We start from the raw sequence: 16,930 nt of genomic DNA, 5'->3' as shown, positions 1-16,930 counted from the left end.
AGTAGGCAACATGACGGAGAAATATGATTAATACAAATTCTATCACACACTGTTGGTTCCGAACATTCATTTTACTCAACATTAAATTTAAATTTTTAGTTGATTCGTGACAGTCTTAAAAATGCTTTTATCATGATGAAATTATTAATCACTCAAGAAAATCTGCCAATCATCAAGTCCTTCATTTTTGTTCATTCATTTGGATCACTTTTGCCCAAAGTTTGCCCTCCCTGTTCTATCTATTCTGTCATTTAAATGTCTATCTAGCTAATAAACAACTTGAATTCCCTTGGCTGTTAATTCCCTAACGTAGTATAGAATCACATCTACTAATTGACCAAGACACAAGTAATTCCATAGATAAACAATCACAGGGCCGTTACACTCATCAGGATGTTCAGCATCGCCGCACCTGGAAATTGACAACTGCTAACTACTGACATATACAAACAGAACAATATTAGAAGGTCTGCGCCGCATCAGCTTCTTCTCCACATCTGCTGAAAAATAATTCTACTGCCCAAATAACCACATCAAGCTATACTTCGAGTGCTAACACACAGTAACAGGTGACATTAATTTCAAATACTTCCTTGTCTACTGTTCGGATGTGTTAATTGTCGAGGATTCTAACTATTCGTCCGCTAATCTATTTATTTACTGTACGCTGTACCACAATCTTATATTATGATGAATCCTATGCGCTCGACATTCATTTCTTCGAAATACCTTCAAATTCCAGTATTACATTACATTGCTTGCCTATCCAACTCTTTAAAATACGCGGTGAACATTTCATTTAACATCATTATCCTGAACTCATTAACCTTCTCGAAGATAAATCACGCTACCCGATCATGCAATTCAACAAACCTCATTCACAATTATAACCGCACCAAATATCATAACATTCGACGACTCTATACTCGCCATACTTTATCAAAATATGCACCACATCTGCATTATTACTCGAATATACAAGCAAAGGTCTCGAAGATCCTTAACACCACGCATATGAACATCGCACAACTCACAATAAACAAGCACTTCATTAACTCATTCTGCTGAGCGAATTATTTGAGAGGATCACAACATTAACAACACATGCATACACTCATTCACAGACTTACCTGCAAACACTCGATATTACCTTACCATGATTAACTTCCACAATTCTTCAAATAGTATAAGAGCAACGGATGAAACATAATTGCGCCTATCACTATTAAACGCTGACGATACACCGAAATCCTATCTCGTTAACGGTCAGACCAATACTTCACAAAATAAACAACGACCGACACGTTAGGTTATTCAAGTCGTTTTCTTAAAAGTCACCTGCATATGATGACAAATCTAATACTACAATAAGCTACTACAAATAGAACAGGGCAAGACAATACTTGGGTACTTATCGTTTGGAGACACTGACGTTCATCCCATCCTTCAGGTTGTAACATTTCTGGACATCTGGTTTTATGTTATTTCGGTCATCCCAGCAGAGCTCGGATCCATCAGGATCCCAGTTTAGCTTAAGCGCCCATCTCCGTCTTATTGATGTCCTGGATCATAATTATTAACAATCTTGTCGTTCTCCAACCCTGAAACTTGTACACATTATATTAGACAGAGTTTAAACAGACTTTACATCCACACTTTCATTTACTGACACTCGCCTGCATGTATCGGCACCGTATAATCAATTATTATCCTCCTTTAAGCTATATAATATCTTAAAATTCTACTGATTTCCTCAATTTTTCAGAATACGCAAATCTATTCTCATTATCGACCTTCTATCTGCTTTCCTTCATACATAGCCAGGAAAAAATTCCATTTAAATTATCTCACAACAATAATTGGTTCGCATTTCGTGATTCATATAAAAACTGCTATATTATAATCTCCATTACACATGATTCTGACATTTGAGGAACTTTGACATTACAGTCACTCCCTTCACTCACAGTTTCGCAAAGGAAAACATTCTACCATTTATTTATTCTTTCAAACACATATGATACGTCACTTCGCACACACCTTCTTGATGGTTGACCTTGCATTGTTTAACTTATTCCATGGCCTCCGCTGTGACGTTTCCCGGACTAAATGTTTTGTATGACATTTCCTCTTCACAGCTGTTGACACAATTTCTCCTTACTGGTCTCTGTTTGTATTTCAACTATTCTTAACATGGGCGCCCGCAAGGGGGGCGCTTGCCCCCCCCCCCCCTGGAATTCTAAAAAGTTGATGTTTAATTGTTTAATGTCATACCAGATTATTTCATGAACTGAACTTACTGACAGTCATCTAGCATCTGTTATATTCGCAAATTTTTGTAAACAATTTAATGTTGCTGACGTTATATTGGTATTTATATTCAAGAAAATTGTTAATATGCCCCCCCTTGCAAAAGATCCTGCGGGCGCCCATGATTCTTAACTCAATCCTCAACATACCACGGAGTTCTGAGCTTGATTTTCCTACTTCATTCCATAAGAAGAGGACGTTCCAAATTGCCTCTAAATGTAAATTACGTGTCACAAGATACTATTATACAGACAATATAATACGTGTGACAATACAAGACATCATGATCCGCAGAAGGATTGTGTGTGTCGGCTGTGCAAGAATCGTTGTGATCGTTATCACCTTCAAGAATGTGGAAAAAGAGTGGTGTCTTTGACCAAATTTTGTAGTGGTTAACACAGAAAATTACATATTTTACTCTAAGTGCAAAGCTATGTATCCGTTTCAAGACTTGGCGACATTATATTAAATTATACGAACAAATAACAAATTATTCCGTCAATCAACACCACAGTCGTGCATTAGTTAAACCAAGTGCACTATAGACAATACTGGGCACTTCCGCATTCTCCCATACTAAACTGAAAGACATATTGACAGTGGCACACCTGATGGCCCGAGCCAAAACGTCAAGTGGTAAGATAGAAACTGCACAAGTTGCATGTCAAAATTGCAGTGGCGGCTGAAGCTCGGTGTTGCACCAACATTTTCTGTGTCACTTTTTTATAGCTTACAGAAATAACAAGAAACTACATTATCGTTAAGTAATGAACTACATTCCTACTAAAACTGTAATATATCTGGCAATTACAACCCAGGAAATAAGAGGCTAATTAAATTAAATACTGTAAATAAAATTACTCCTAATAACAATGTTATTAGCACTATGTCCCACTAACGACTTTTTGCTGTTTTCGGAAACGCCGAGTTGCCGGAGTTCTGTTACATGCCAGTCAATCTACTGACACGAAGCTGACATATTTGTGCATCTTCAAATACCACCGGACTGAGCCAGAATCGAAGCTGCCACTTTGGGGTCAGAAGGCCAGCGCCTCAAACGTCTGAGCCACTCACCCTGACATAGTTACTTTTGCCTCACTTGAATTAAAAATTTGCCATCCTGTTTTTTATTGAAGCAAGATACTCGTAATATTGTGAGTGGCTTGGTATGGCGTGGAAAAGTAATTATCCAGCAAGTTGGCCGTGCGGTAATGGTCGCGTAGCTGTGAGCTTGCATTCGGGGTATAGTGGGTTCGAACACCACTGTCGGAAGCCCCGAAGATGCTTTTCCGAGGTTTCCCATTCTCACACCAGGAAAATACTGCGGCTGTGCCTTAATTAAAGCCATGGTCGCCTCCTTCCAACTCCTAGCCCTTTCTTATTCCATCTTCACCGCAAGACCTATATGCGTCGGTACAACGTAAATGAAATTTGTAAACTTAAAAAGTGGAAATTAATTACCTTTGCGCGAGGAGAGAAAGTAGGAATGAAGCCATTTCCACAGAGTGGGGCAATCTAACGGGGACATTTGGAACTGTTTCTCGGTAGGAAACTTGCTAGTCTCGTGCAACTCCCTGAAACCGATACTGGCGAGCATGCTACCTGGTGCTATACAGGCTTAGGCTTGTCCCTGCTGAGGTACATTGCGCCGCGCTGTCCGCTAGGGAGTTGCCGTAGGAAAGTCAACCCCCTGAGTTTGATTCGAAGCCACCAGAGTTTATTGGTCTGTTTCGAAGCATTGGTACAGCGAACTACGGAAAATGGTTGATTTCGACATGTTTTTCGAATATATGTTAGATTTATTAAACTAAAACATTAGAAAAAAAGACGACAAATAAAGAGCAAAATTATTGGGAGTTGTGCAACCCTGCAACAATACCACGCACTGCCCCTGCAAAAATTGATAGAAATGATGAAACTAAACAATAATGTTTGCGTTGTTATAATACAAAAGTTGACTGTTAATGCTGATAGAAATAATGCAACTCAATAATGATATCGTTTTGTCCGAATTCTTGGCTGAATAGTAATTGTTGAGGCCTTCTCTTCAGAAAGTCACGGATTCGATTCCCGGTGAGATCGGAGATTATAATCGCGTCTAATTATTTCTTCTGGTTGGAGGACTAGGTGTTTGTGTTTATCCCAACACTTTCTCTTTATATTCAGACAACACACTACTTCCAACCATCACAGAAAAATGCAATAGTGAATAGTAGTCGTCGGAGTTTTAGGTGCTAACATTTTATTTAGCTGCCTAAATAGGCTGTCAAATAGGTTCTAAAATAATTTTAGGCAGTCTCAAATTTATACATTTTCTGGGCATCAATTAAAATGCCATTATTTAGTTAAATTGATAATAACTCATTGGGGGAATATAAAACAAGTTCCCCACACCACTTTGCTGCAAACGCCACAGAATATAATTTTATCATCTGATATGAAATGGGGAAACGCATGTAACTTTCTAATTAAAGGTGACTTGGAACCTGACACTTTCGGCATAATTCACACACTGAACAAACGGAAATACCGAAATGTTTTCACAGAATGAAGTAGGGTTTTTCAGTGGATACTGTCTCCAGCCTCGTGACAAACTACGGAAGTGTTCGCTGCGGGAGGATCTTAAGGCTCTTCTGGGAGTGTGATTTACAGCTGTCCGATTTTAATATTTCGTTTAAGATAATGAAAACCTGTCATGAAACATTGCATTTTCTCTGAATATATTAAACGCATGTTAATCTATTTAGGGATTAAAATTATAGGAATATAGGCAAATATAGGTTCTAACGATAATTCAGGAATTATAGGCATTATAGGACCACCGTTTCTAACATTATAAATACACGAAACGTGTAAATACAACTAAACTTTAAGTTCTGTCTTCAAGAATAAAATAGGTTTTTCCCTAAAATCCGAGGTATGGTGATGACATCCCTCCATATACAGTTGGCGTGAGGAAAGGCAACGGGCCATAAAATAGGGCCAAATCCACATATTCGACAAAGCTCACACCTGCGACCCCACAGATCTGGGAAAAGCGGTAGAAAATAAGTATTTTTGTTTATGTATTTTGTTTTAATTTTCTTCATGTAATTAATACTTGGCAACTAAATGTTAAACCTACTGTGATGTGTACACTAATATTTTACAATATTGGTATTTACTTACAATGTTTCGTCTTGAGAAAAGTGGAAAAAAGAACAAGTTCAAAGTTATTGCAGCCAAAATCATCCCAAACCTTACGAAACATGGTTCAATGCTTGTATGATTGTAATTCCAAAAACTTTTGTCTCCGGATAAATTACATTTTCCCAGAAATTTTCTTCTTAACGCAAATCCAAGATCAACATTTCACAGTTCATAAGCTGATCGGTATTACTATACACAGTTTTAAGGTCGTCCCGCTAGGTGCGCTAGCAATCATTTTCTTGCCATATTTTACAAAGTGTCACATATTCTCTATAATGTATTTTGTTAAACCAGTATGACCTGGACGCTACCTTATTGTTTCGCCACCTTTAGCGCCAGTAGTTACTTACACGATCCCACACGTTCCCCATTTGTAATGGATAAATGTTATGATGTGCGAGCGAGCCAAGAGCACCATATCATCAGACTTGAATGCATATATCGATACGTGACAAAATGGCAGCCACATTGGGCCACGTGTTAGTCGGTGTGTGGGGCCATTATTACATTCAGTTTGGTTTAAAGCTACTGGAATTCGCGATTATGTTTGTGTGTTAAATTGAGTTGCAGTGTCCTTTCATGGGTTATTTTATTGGTTATGTAGGTATTTTTAACGTGTTAGTGATATTTTAAGTATTTAGAGGTTATTTCAGTAAGTGGTGTAAAAGTGACAAAATGACTAATTTTACCTTATTCATCTGTGAAGTTCAGAAGAAATTCATGAAACCATTCACTGTAATGATGAAAGAAGATAGGTTGTTTGTGAAGGTGGATGATGAGTCATTTATTAACGTCCCATCAGTGAGTTTTAAAGTTTCAAGTTAATTTGCAGTTCAAGTGTTTCACAAAAATGTGTGTTTGCCTGCAGAGCATATTAGGTTTATATTGGAATATGATGCTTGCGAAGGCCTGAAATGTGACAGATCAACCAAGTTTGACACTTTGGTATGTCATCTCACAAGTTGGTCTTGAACGAGCCAGAGAGAGAGAGAGAGAGGTGGGGTGATACATCACTCTGTGATCATCCAAGACCAGCTACAACCAATCAGACCTTAATGTAGAGTCCAATATGGCAGAAGCATTGTGCTCACTGTCTGCTGTGGAACGCAACTAGGCATTAATTCGTAGTAATATAACTAATGCCGATAATGTTATAATCTTCGTAAAAAAGGAATAATTAGTATATGAAATATAAATTATATTTTCATAGTTATAAAACACGAAACGGTTTAAAATAACATATCAAAATCGAAACAAGTACCGGTATTCGACCAACTTACATAATCCTACACCAGTTCATTTGACAATGACAAAATGTAAGTAATTAATATTCATTAGTAAAACAACAATGTCATATTATAACAAAAAGCAAAAATCATCCACAAAAGTTAAATTCTCAGTAAATAAGACATTCAGCAAGCAAGTCTACTTTATATATGCGCATGCCACGTTAACAAAATCCTACAAGGCATGTACTTGAAAACGATAAAAAAATTAACCATAATTCGTTGGTAAATCACAACAACGCACACACAGTACATTACTAGATACCACCCATAACACTGAAATGGCATACCGTACACAGTAAATAAGAAATTCAGCAACCTAGACTACTGTGCTTTAAATGTGCACATGACTCACTAACCGCCCTACAGCCAGTGCACTTGAAAACGACAAAATTAAACCAACATTTGTTGGTAGATCACATCAATGGACAACATATTACAAGAAAAACACAAATTACACAGGACAATGAAGCAACATTCTCAGCAAATACACATTCACCAGCCTAGTGGTACTTGACATATACAATTAAAGGTGTATTTAAAATAAAATCATAATTATTGATAAAAACAGTTGCCAACACCTTAATGCTCTTCTTAATTATCGTTTTCAACTTCACAATGCACTGACACTCCTCATTAAGGTTTCATATACTACTCTCAATTAACTAAAATCCTATCACTACCAGTGCCTCTCTTTGATTCTGTAACTTAATAAATTCAGCTTTGTAACAGTCTCTAATTAACACCTGGAAAAGTCTGAACTCGTTACAACACAAGGACATGACCATCAATGATGGGCACTTCAAACCACCTCTCTTCACAACGTCATCATTTCCCTGTCACTATCCATAAGCAGTTAATTTTCAGCCTGCAACATTTCAACACAGACATCAAACATTTTACATAATATTTCAATCACTTGTAAACTGGCGTAATATCAACAGCTTAAAAGAACATATCCCAAGAGGTTATTGAAATAAGTATGTACCTGATAGGAATAAAGAAAGTCAGGAAATTTATGCAGAAGTGGTGACAATGAAATTGGAGAGGAACTGCCCAGAGCACTTGATATAGCTCATCAGTAGAAATGGATGCAAACTACCAAAAATCTTGACTTCAAACATTCCAGTAGAAAAACTTGGAACTTATTGAAGAAGCTTGGAGCTAGCCAACCTGTTCAGAAGAGGGAAACCCTGGTATCCATAAACCAAGTTGCTGATCGAATCGTCTCTTTATCATAATCTCCTACAGATAACACTCATGCAGGAATGGTAAAACGGGAACTTAGAAAAATCAAAGCAAATTGCCAAACTCATACAGAATATTCACAAACATTTACGAAAGAAGAAGTTACTTCAGCACTTAAAAGCATAAAAGCTGAGAAAGGCTGAGGGTTTGATGGTATACATGATGAATTCCTACAAATTTTATACATGTGGTCAGTCTTTTATTTATTTATTATTATTATTATTTTCTCAGATCTACAGTAAGAATACCTATTTGATCCGTTAAAGAGAAAATAACAATGTCCAGCCTAAGCCAAAATTCACACTCTATGAACTGTAAAAAAATACATATCACACTCTATGTGCTGTACAGAAAAAGAAAAGAAAATAATGTACGGAATGAACAAAAATGAATAGAACAATATTTCTATCGTTTTCCCAGAATATGCAATTTAAGCTGTATTATGTATGTCACAGACCTTCGTGCCCCTGCTGAGTAAACACGCGAACCTTTGCACATTCCATTCCTCCTACATTTCCTCTACTTGACTCCCTCTGAGTTTCTGATTCCATACTTCCGTTGCACACACATTCTGCTACAACGTATTCTGCACACGTTGCAAATTTATCACTGCACTACTTATCTGTTCCTGCTCGTCTTATACAACCATTCTTACTCTAATTTAAATAATCATATACAACCAACTTTGCTTACCGATCTACCATTAATTAATGAATCACTTATCAATACCATTTAAACTGTGCTGTCTCTCTTATCATCCATCCATCATCACCATTCATACTTAACACTTCAATTAGAGTCCTCCATTTAAACTTTACTACCTTTCTTATCATCCATCTATCGAACTCCACAAACCATACACATACAGACACCATCACTTGAATAAATACCATCTACACTTCGTTCCCTCTCCTCATTTCCATCCTTCATCTAAACTTCACTACGGTACCTCTCTTATCATTCATCTATCGAACTCTACAATTCATCCATCTTATACCTAAAACACTTGAATAAATACCATACCATTACAATACACTTAAAAACACCGTATCACCTCGTTACCTCTCTTATCCTTCGTCCATATATACAGACACCATCACTTGGATAAATACCATCTGAACTTCACTACCTCTCTTATCATCGATACCATTTAAACTTCGCTACCTCCCTTATCATCATCCCTCTTAACACTTCCAATCCAGTCGTCATATCATCACTTGAATAAATACCGTACAATTAATCCATCCATCTTTTACCTAAAAACACCATCACTTCAATAACAATTATACTACACATCATCCATCTATCGAACTCCACAACCATCCATCATTTTCCAGGCCACATTTACTTCAACAATTAGAATACACATACTGACACCATCACTTGAATAATACCATCTAAACTTCTTTACCTCTCCTTATTTCCATCCCTCATCTAAACTTCGCTACCTCTCTTATCATCCATCTATCGGACTCCACAATTCATCCATCTTGTACCTAAAGACACTTGAATAAATACCATACAATTACAATACACTTAAAAACACCTTATCACCTCGTTACCTCTCTTATCTTTCATCCATATATACAGACACCATCATTTGAATAAATACCATCTAAACTACGCTAACTCTCTTATCATCAATACCATTTAAGCTTCGCTACCTCTCTTATCATCCATCCCTCATCATTACCTTCCATACTTAACACTTCAAATCCAGTCGTCATATCATCACTTGAATGAATACCATACAATTAATCCATCCATCTTTTACCTAAAGACATCATCACTTCAATTACAATTATACTACACATACAGATACCATTTCTTGGGTAAGTACACGCATACAGACACCACCATAAACTACACTTCCTCTCTTATCATCCATCCATAGGCAAACTATGTTACTTACTACTGTTACTTGACTTTTTACTTCTCGTAATTATTCCTTCCATTTTTCCCTTTTTGTCCCATAGCTCTTTCAAACTCAAGCTTCTCCCTTTAAACACGGCACTTCTTACTTCTGCTTCCTCCCTCAAACCATTATTCTCGCTCCGATTCTGTCCACTTGTCTTCCCCTGTGATTCTTTTTCTTCCCTCGCGCAGACCTCCGACACTAGTTCGTCCATTAATTTCCTGGCTACTTCCATCCGCCTTGCATTTCCTTTTTCTTCAGCTCTTTTTATGATCTCTTCCCAGGAACCCCATCTACTCAGTGTTCCTTCCTTTGCAGTATGTACATCAGCCCTGGTAGTTTCTTCTTGCCTCGAACTGTCAGCCCTGCTTTTTTCTTCTTGCCTCAAACTCTTTTGCCTCGAACTATCAGCCCTGCTAGTTTCTTCTTGCCTCAAACTCTCATCCTTAATTTCAGTTTCGATATTGACCACTTTCGGGTCCAATTCCTGTCGCTCACCACAAGTATCTGACCACTAATATACGCTTTCAATCCCTGAATTTTTGCTTTCACAAAATGTTTCTTGAGAATTTTAAAATTCCTACTCTCTTCTCTTCCGAAATCTCTCTTAATTCTAATGTTCTCACACTGTAGATTACCAGCGTTCCTTATCACTATATCTGCCATCAATGAAGATAGCAGCGACACTTTTATGGGCCTGTGTCCTCCCACCTTGCCAACTCTCTCCACATTGTCTATATCTACCTCACTGAAATTTATTTTCATTTTTTAATAACATCTACCACTTTGTAAATAATGTCCACTTTGGATTCAGCCTTTTCTTCCTCCACCCCATAAATAAATATGGATTTCTTCTTACGCTCCTGTCTGCAGACTTCAATTTCTTTCTTTAGGTTTACCATCTCTTCTTCCATATTTTTTATTTTCTCTCTTAGTGACACCAGTTCTTTCTCGCTGCCTTCTATCATCGCCTTCGTATTTTTCATATAATCCTGGATCCACTGTCTCGTCTTTTCTTGCTCCTGGACTTGTTCTTGAAGCATCTTCTTTAATTGCTCAAACGGACATACCTCCTGTATTACTTCTTTTACTACTTTCCTCATAGCCTCTACGTCTACCCAATTCATCGTATCTATCTCCTTGCCGACCGCTTGACCCTACCGCTTCCTCACTCCTACTCCACTCCACTCAGCAGGCGCACGCCACACGATACGTCCGTCCTCCTTACTGGCTTAAGCTAGACTCATGTGGTCAGTCCTGCCGATATAATTATTTTCCAACTGAAGCCTCTCACGGATTTCTCCCCATGCTTCTTCTCCTGTATAGGCTCTATATAATCCTATAAGTCTAGTTTTCTCTCTTCTCTTACTTAAAGTTTTCCACCCAAGTTCTTCTAACATTTCTGATACACTACTTTCTCTCCTAAAATCCCCTGTTACAAATCTTGCTGCTTTCCTCTGCACACTATCTATTTCTTTTATTAGGTTTTCTTGGTGAGGATCCCAAACACTGTTTGCATATTCCAATAATGGACGGACCATACTTAAGTAACTTTTCTTTTTTAATTCTTTGTTGCATCCTTTAAGTAGCCTCATTATGACAAGTAAAGATCAGTATGCTTTCCCAACAATGTCATCAACATGACCCTTCCAGTGCAAATTACTTTCAAATCTCACACCTAAATATTTGCACTTGCCATCTTTTGGGATAACTACCTCATCCAAAGTATATTCAAATTCAGCTTTAAAGCTCCTGTTTGTAAATATTGTAACAGTTGATTTGCCTCCACTAACCTTCATATTATTTTCTTCAACCCATTGTTGGATACGGTCAAGGTCCATTTGTAATTGTGAACAATCCTCAATGTTACTTATTTCCCTATAAACAATTATATCATCTGCATACAATCTTATTTTTGATGTTATATTGTTCCCTATATCATTTCCGTATATTAAAAAAAGTAACGGACCCTGTGCATTTCTCTTCCTGTGATACATTATTTCCTACTTTGACTTTTTGAACCCTTGAATTTAGAAATGTTCTTATCCAACGTGTAAACCTTAGGTCCAATCCTATTCCCTCCAATTTCTTTAATAATATTCCATGTTCCACTCTATCCAGGGGCGTATATAAGGGGGCGGCAGGGGGTCTGGGCCCACCGAAATAATGACCATAAAGAAAAAAGTACCGTAATCTGAATTATTTTAATGAATCATGCGCGAAGGCATCGCCTACCTTTTCGTGTAGGTGAGGGGAGTGGGGTGAAAGTGGTGTGAAGTTCGTGGCTGTGTTCACTGACAATTTGATTTTTCTGAACACCGGAAGCTTCCACTCCCGCTCGCCTATCTGCGCGTGCGCGTAAAACTGAACTACAGCAGTCGCCGCCAGAGGCCAGCACAACATCCGGGCGCCAGGGGTGTAGCAATCATTGGTTGTTGTTTACGTTTGTTCGACATCTGTTATACTGAAGTATGGTGCTATTTTAAGAGTTAATGTTTATGTACTTTATCAGTATACTGTAGTTGGCCGTAAGTGAACCACAATCGCAATGAAGAGGCAAGTTTCCATTCAAAACTTTTTCGCCAAAAACCAAGCGTCAATAAGCCTTTTGGCGATAGTCCTGAAGTCGGTAGTGTTACGAATGGACAAAGTGCAAATGGGCGCGACGGTGACAATGCTGAAGTTAGCTGCGATGGTAGAACTGCTTCTTGTGATGTCGGTACTTCGAGCTCAATTAATGTAGTTCCTGTTATGGAGGATAGTAGGCCTAACCATGTAAGGAAAAATATCTATGATATTGGAAACTATTGTCAAAATAATTCCGTTCAGTCTTTCACAAACGAAAAAAAATTTTTGTTAGAAAATGTTTGGAAACCTCAGTCTGGATACCAATTTCCCTCCATTACTAGTTCAAATCACACTAGATCTTTTCAAATGAAGTGGCTAGAAGAATTTACGTGGTTAGCTTATTCAGAGGAAAAAACCTAGATGTTTTTGCAAGTACTGCGTGTTATTTTCCCATACCGAAAATGTAGGGAAAGGAAATCACCAATTAGCAAGGGCGTTGGTCACTCAGGCTTTTACCAATCTTAAAAAAGCCAGGGAAATGTTTAGCAAACATGAAAACTTATCCCATCACAAGAAATATGTTTTGATCGCTGAAAATACAAAAGGTATAGTTAAGAAAAGTCTGAAAGTGTTATCAATCAAATAATGCCCAAAGAAGACTGGATATTGAGGATAATAGAAAACGGCTAATCCTTATAATACAAACAGTACGACTTTGCGAGAGACAGCAAATAGCTCTAAGTGGTCATCGTGACTCTGGACGAATAAGCCTTGAAGAACCGGACCAAAATGATGGAAATTTTCGATCGTTTTTGAGATACCGAGCCAACAGTGGAGATAATATTCTTAAAGACCAATTAACGACCAGTGGTGGGCAGACGATGTACACAAGTTCTTTCATTCAAAACCAACTTATTAACACATTCGGTCACTTAATGCAATCAAAAATTGTAGAAAATGTCAGAAAGTCTGATTTTATTCCGTTTTAACAGATGAAACCACTGACATCAGCCAAATCGAACACTTTTCTCTCTGTGTACGTTACGTAGAGGATCAAACTTTCAAAATCAGAGAAGATTTTCTGTCATTCGTCCCCTTTATGGCATCACTGGAGCAGGTTTGGCCAACACAATATTGGAGACCTTGTCAACATTAGGGCTTGACCTAAACAAAATGAGAGGCCACGGATACGATGGTGCTGCCACGATTAGCGGGCAATTCAGAGGAGTTCAAGCTTCCATCAGAGAAAAGCTACAGTAGGCCCTAAACACATTGTTCTTCACACACTATAAATTTATGTTTGTCAGATGCGAGCAAAATACCTTCTATAAGAAACTGTATGGGTGTCATAAAAGAATGTGGATTCTTTCATATGTCAGCCAAAGGAACCGAAATATGAAATCAATGATTTCTGAATGTTGTCCAGAACAAAAGAAAAATAAACTTATTTCACTGTGCGAAACTCGATGGGTAGAAAGGCACGACCCAGTAATTTCATTTAGAGACATTTTTGAGACTATTTTTCTCTCCCTTTGTAATATAGAAGAGGAATTAAGTGATTGAGCATCTAAGGCTCACACTCTAAGGAGTGCTATTAGTCAATTTGCATTTCTTGTTAATCTTTCTATTTTGAGCTGGATGCTATCAACCACGCTTAACTTATCTGAGCAGTTTCAAAACAAAAATATAGATCTTCCACGGGCCTTGACTAATGTCATGAGTGTCTTACACCTTCTGTCGAAGAAGAGGGCAAATGCTGATGACTCATTTAAAGCCTGTATAATCAAGTAAAGTCATTCGATGCCAAACTTGACATTAAGGAAGAGATTCCAAGAATTTTCCGCCTTCAAACAGCACGCAGAAACGTTACACCACAGAAGAAGAAGAATACTATCGAGTAGCAGTTTATGTGCCATACCTGGACGATTTTTGTAACTCATTAAAGAACGCTTTGAATCTCTCAAGGAAACAGTTGCATCCTTACAAAACATCCTTCCACAATTGTGCATCATAACAGATTTCGTTCACTAGAGGCTGCTTTTAGTTTCTACGAAGAAGACCTGTCACATAAAGAGATTGTGCAAAGTGAGTTTATGTTGGGGAAAGAAAAGTGGAGTCAGGAAAATCCTTCAATTCTTCCTAAAACGGCTGTAAGTTCTCTAGAAAAATGTAACAAGGCTTTCTTCCTCAACATTTACACCCTTCTCAAATTACTCGCAGTTCTTCCTGTTTCTGTCGCAACCGTAGAAAGAACTTTCTCTAGCCTAAGGAGACTGAAGATGTACTCAAGGAACAGCACATCTGAAAGTAGGCTTAACGGGCTTGCTTTACTCTCTATCCACAAAGACATTATAGTTAGTGACGAAGAAGTTCTTGATTAGTTTGCAAGTGTACCAAGAAACCTGGACTTCGTTTTGTAACCATTGGTGTACTGTATGTATGTATGTATGTATGTATGTATGTATGTATGTATGTATGTATGTATGTATGTATGTATGTATGTATGTATGTATGTATGTATGCATGTATGTATGTATGTATGTATGTATGTATGTATGTATGTATGTATGTATGTATGTATGTATGTATGAATCAGCCCAAATCAATGTTTCCTTTTTCCTTTCGTAAGTGTTTGAAATCGTCGGTCCTCTTAAATTTACTTAACCTAGATTTACATTAATCTCCTCCCCCCACTCCCACCAAACATGTTCTATATTCGCCACTGACTCTATCAAAGGCTTTGTAAAAATGACTATGCAATCTACTGGCCTGCTGAATCCAACTGATCTGATATGTCCTGCTGAAATCCCACCTGTTGTGCCTCACAAGATAATGTCTTTCTATATCCATACTGGTTCCTCATGAACCAATTTTTATCGTCACATATCCCTCTGATGTACTTTGCTATTAAACTGTCCAGTATTTTACAAACTATACTGGTCAGGCTGATTGGTCTGTAGTTCTCCGGTTTCCTTTTATCACTATTTCCTTTATAAATTGGTATTGTTATAGATTCCTTCCATTTCTTTGTTATTACACTATTGTTTACGACATAGTCAAAGAGAAATTTTAAATAGCGCACTATGTATTACCCCATTGTCTTTAATACCTCCTGAGTAATTTGATCACTTCCTACTGCTTTTGCTTGCTGAAGCAGTTGGATTTCTCTGCAAATATCTTCATTTGTGAATGAGAAGCTTCTTGTGTCCCTATGTGTCTCTCCCTCTGTATCTTCTGTTTGGTTTCCAACTCCTGACAATCTTCTACTGAATCTCTGAATTCCCTACTAAATAGATTTGCTTTCTCAGTATCTGTTAAATAGTTTTCACCCCCTTCACCCATCATTGTAGGAATTTGGATTCCTTTTCCTTTTTGATTCCTAATATATGAATACAGCTTTTCCCCATTTCCCTTTGTGGACATTACCCTCTTGTCCGACTCGTTGGCTGAATTGTCAGCGTACTGGCCTTCGGTTCAGAGGGTCCCGGGTTCGATTCCCGGCCGGGTCGGGGATTTTAACCTTCATTGGTTGATACCAATGGCCAGGGGGCTGGGTGTTTGTGCTGTTCCCAACATCCTTGCAACTCACACACCACACATAACACTATCCTTACCACAATAACACGCAGTTATCTATACATGGCAGATGCCGCCCACCCTCATCAGAGGGTCTGCCTTACAAGGGCTGCACTCTGCTAGAAATAACCACACGAAATTAGTATTATCCCTCTTGAAGTATGCCATTCATATAAATCCCTTTTGCTTCCTTTTTCACTCTATTCAGTTCCCTCATTAGCTGTTTTCTAGTTTCTCTACTCTCCATATTCTCTTTAATTTTCCTGTTTACTATTGCACATTTTCTTTTTAATTTTCGTATTTCCCTTGTATAATAAATAGGGTATGAGGTCATTTTACCCTTCTTAACAGGTACAAATCTCTTCTGTCCTTCCCAACTGATTCCTTTAAATTTAACCCGAAGTGTATCCACATTATTCCCTTCACTTATCCAACAATTGAATTGTGATTTAAGGTAAGTCCCAAATACATCAACTTTAGTTTTTCTGTACAATTTCTTGTCGTGTGTGACCCTCTTATTAAGCCTTTTTTTGGTACCAGTCCTACATCCATTATTACAGCCTTATGGTCACCTATTCCTTCAATTACCTCACTTTTATCAACAATTTTCCATGGTTGAACCAAGAATATATCTAGCAAGTTATTGGGACGAGTCGGTTCTTGTACTACTTGTGTAAATCCTTCCTCCCAAATTAACTTATTTGCCAGTTTCTGTTCATGGGCTTCACTTGCAGCTCCATTCCATTCAACTTCAGGCAAGTTTAGATCTCCCCCAATTATTACCATATCGTTATTAGACTATTGTTTTTATGAGTATAATCTATTATTTTCTCAAATA

Source organism: Anabrus simplex, chromosome 1 (assembly GCF_040414725.1).
Source record: "Anabrus simplex isolate iqAnaSimp1 chromosome 1, ASM4041472v1, whole genome shotgun sequence".
Lineage (NCBI taxonomy): Eukaryota > Metazoa > Arthropoda > Insecta > Orthoptera > Tettigoniidae > Anabrus > Anabrus simplex.
The sequence above is the reverse complement of the archived record's forward strand: the minus strand, read 5'-3'. Positions refer to the sequence as shown.